This window comes from Haplochromis burtoni, unplaced genomic scaffold (genome assembly GCF_018398535.1).
Source record: "Haplochromis burtoni strain Fernald_Lab_line unplaced genomic scaffold, NCSU_Asbu1 Contig_870, whole genome shotgun sequence".
Lineage (NCBI taxonomy): Eukaryota > Metazoa > Chordata > Actinopteri > Cichliformes > Cichlidae > Haplochromis > Haplochromis burtoni.
The window spans coordinates 25,041-28,473 of NW_024583231.1; positions in this window are offsets into that span (position 1 = coordinate 25,041).

The window sequence follows — 3,433 nt, forward strand, 5'->3', positions numbered from 1 at the left end:
GCTGCGACGGAACCGCCGCCATCTCCGCCTCGAACCATCTCCACGGGCTATGCCACAACCCCTTCCAACACCCACTGTGGACGCTGAGGAGCCGCCACCTCAGTGCGCTGGTGCGTCCACTCCAGAGACCCCACATTTGGCCCCTAGTCTTGCCCCAACGCTCGCACCCACTCACGCTGACGTACCGACTCTGCTACGCACGAGGTGCGGCCGGGTACGCAAGCCAGTCAGCAGGCTGGATCTATAGACATTGGGGTGATGGGACAGAAGGAAGGACTGGGGAGTGGGAATGTTGTATTGTTGCTGTTTTGCACTTATGTTTTGAGCTGCAACCAATACTGCTGTTACCTGGTTGAGTTAATTACCTTAAAGGTTTACCATGTTTAATAAGTCCTGTTTTGTGGACACTGCCCTTCAGGCCGACAGTAAGCCATTTGTGCCCGGTCCTTAAGAGAACCGCCCAGAGGCTATTATAGTGTCACATGTTATCATTGTGTCGTTGCTGTTCTATTTGAGGTTTGTTATTGGAAATAACATGAAAAGGGGGGGAGATGTCATATACTGGGTTGCCTGTGTCGAGCGGGTGGGCGTTGCGGCTTTACGCCACTATGACATGCTTTGCGGCAGGGCTGTCTATGTCCAGTTCTTCACTTAGCTGCCACACCCGTTGTTGTGCTGTTATAACCCATGCTGGATGCACGTTCAATAAAGAGCGTCACAAGACAGCTACCGAGTGGTCATTCTACAGAACATGTTTTGAATTTATGGCGTGGGTTTTCTCTTTTACCAAAATGTTTGCTTTAGCTAATGTAACTTTAGCCGACAAGGTCCAGCTTGTGTGTCATGACCAAATTTGACCTAATAAACTGACATATGGCCTTTTTTATGGGTTTAATGTGGCACTGACCAAATCACAAGTATTGTGCCGCTAGCTTTAAGGTTGTGCACTCAACCACTGTTGCGATATTAGCAAGCTAACTCAGCTAATTAATAAAGCTTATTTCATATTGTCTCTGTACTTGTAAATTTCTTTCAAGTTCACAGGCTGTTGTATTTTGGTGGAAGTTCATTTTGGCAATATTTCCAATAACTGACTGGGTTCAAAAAGAACTTTTTGGCAGGACTGCTATGCTTGTTGTCATCTGTTTACCCCTATGTAATCACTTAAGTTGTTATTAACTGCTGCATGCTAAGCTGCAAGAGTGCACTGAGGATTGAGACAAAATATGGTCTACAAACCAGCATTATATTAGTTTTTATCAGATAGTCCTCCAGTGTGTTTATTTTTTGCTTTAATTATATTGTGCAGTTATTTGTTACCCTGAAATGCTTTATGCTTAACAACAGCTCACTATTTTAACTTATTTTTGAACTCTTGTGATCAGTATGACTAGATTGTGTGAGTTTCCATACTAAAAGAGCTGTAGTGATAAAATAATTGGCATAAGAGACACTGATTTTTGGCATGGTATACTGCAGAAGTTTTTTTTTTTTTTTTTGCATAATTTACCTTTTAATTAAACTGCATTCCCTGTATTGTAACAAAACTAACATTGTTTATATGTCAGAAAATTAGCAAACATGAATAAATGGCGAAAACAAAATAATTATAACATATATTTTTATTTTACTTATTTTAGGTCTGTGAAGCCAAACTTGATGCTGGGGATTTATTTTTGTCAGTGGAGTCAAATGGTAAGTTACAATTTGTGCATTTTGTCATATTGGAAACCACCACACCCCCCCCCCCCCCCCCCCCCCCCCCCCCCCCCCCCACCACAGATTATATTGTAACTTAATAGCTCTGTAGAACAAATGATATAAAGATTGTAGTGTCAGGGTACTTCTTAAGAAGTAATATTGCACTATTGATGATCGCATGCAGGTGGCATAAACTAAATATTCAGACGTGCTACCAACACATGATTCATTAACAAAAGCAATGGAGCAGACTGTTTAGGTTCTTGTGGTTGTAATAACATCCATAACTGCAGGTTTGTCATTAATTTGTTTTCACAGGTCTAGATGATCACATCTGACTTTGTCATTTAAATGAGGTGGACTTGCAAACTTGCACTCTTTTGGGTAAATTGCTGTCCACTACATATACACAGAATGTGCACAGTATTTCAGATATAAAAAGGGAGTATGTAATGGACTTGCTGGCTTTAATGTAAAAAGCCTGTTGTGTAACTTTAATGAGGCAGTTGGACTAAAGCAGTATTGCTCATCAAGGTAAACATCTGAGGAATAAGGAAATTGTTGTCCTTTTACTCAGTGTTCTTTTAATTGCATGTTTACTAAAGTTTTACATCACATAAGTCATTTTCACAATCATTCTACTTTAAAAGATTTCAAGACAGAGCTTATTGTTCTCTGAACTTCCTTTTTCGCTGAATGGTGGGTAAAGTGCATATTTTTGTTTGTTTGCGTGTGTTTGTGTTTTCTCTAATGGGCCTCAGATGACGGTTTGTTTAAATTTGGGTCTCAAAGAATCTTTTCTGCCTGTACTCTCCACCCCTCTTCTTCTATTGCTCAGGTTGAAGCAGAATTTGCCCGTCTTACATCTGTTGACCTGAAAGGGTTCCTTTTTGCTGTGCTTGACCATTATGGAGAGGTTCATGGAGCTGTACAAAATCAAGAGTGGCATAGGAGGGCTAACTAGGGAAAAATAAACTTTAATCAATAAACTGATTAAAGGAGCATTGTCTATGGAGCCATAATCTGATCCTGTAGTGTAGCTGCAGTTTGCACATTTCATGTATTCTCAGCCAGATTTGGTTTAGAGCACAGCCAATATTTAGCATAAGTAGATTTAAATTCACACACACTGGTGATGGCAGCTACATTGCAGCCACAGCCACCCTGGGGTGCACTGACAGAGCGAAGCTGCCTACCACCACCAGTAGGCAACAGGTGAAGTGTCTTGCCCAAGGACACAACGACTGAAACTGTCAGAGCCCGGGCTCGAACCGGCAACCTTCCGATTATAAGGCGAACTGTCAACTCTTGAGCCACGATTCAGTCATCCACCCATGTCTGTGAATGACTGGATGTGTAAAGCGCTTTGGAGTCCTTAGGGGACTAGTAAAGCGCTTTACAAATACAGGCCATTTACCATTTAAATTGAAAATTTTGTTTGAATTCTGCAATTGAAGTTATTTATGAACATGGTCTTTGTTTAAAGCAAGAAATGGATTTGTAACATGGGGGTGCATATCTCATTCTGAAAAAACTTTAGCTAATAAGTGTTACCCAAAGCCAATCACCATCATCCAAGGCATCAGTGTGGCTCTTCTTTGGAAAGACATGAATTCTTAAGCACGAGGGCTATTGTGTAATTGTAATTGTGTTATTTTATTATTTTTTTGTCTTTGAACCCTTTTATAGCCGACAGGTATTGAAGACACGTTTTCTAAGAGGATGAAAGTTG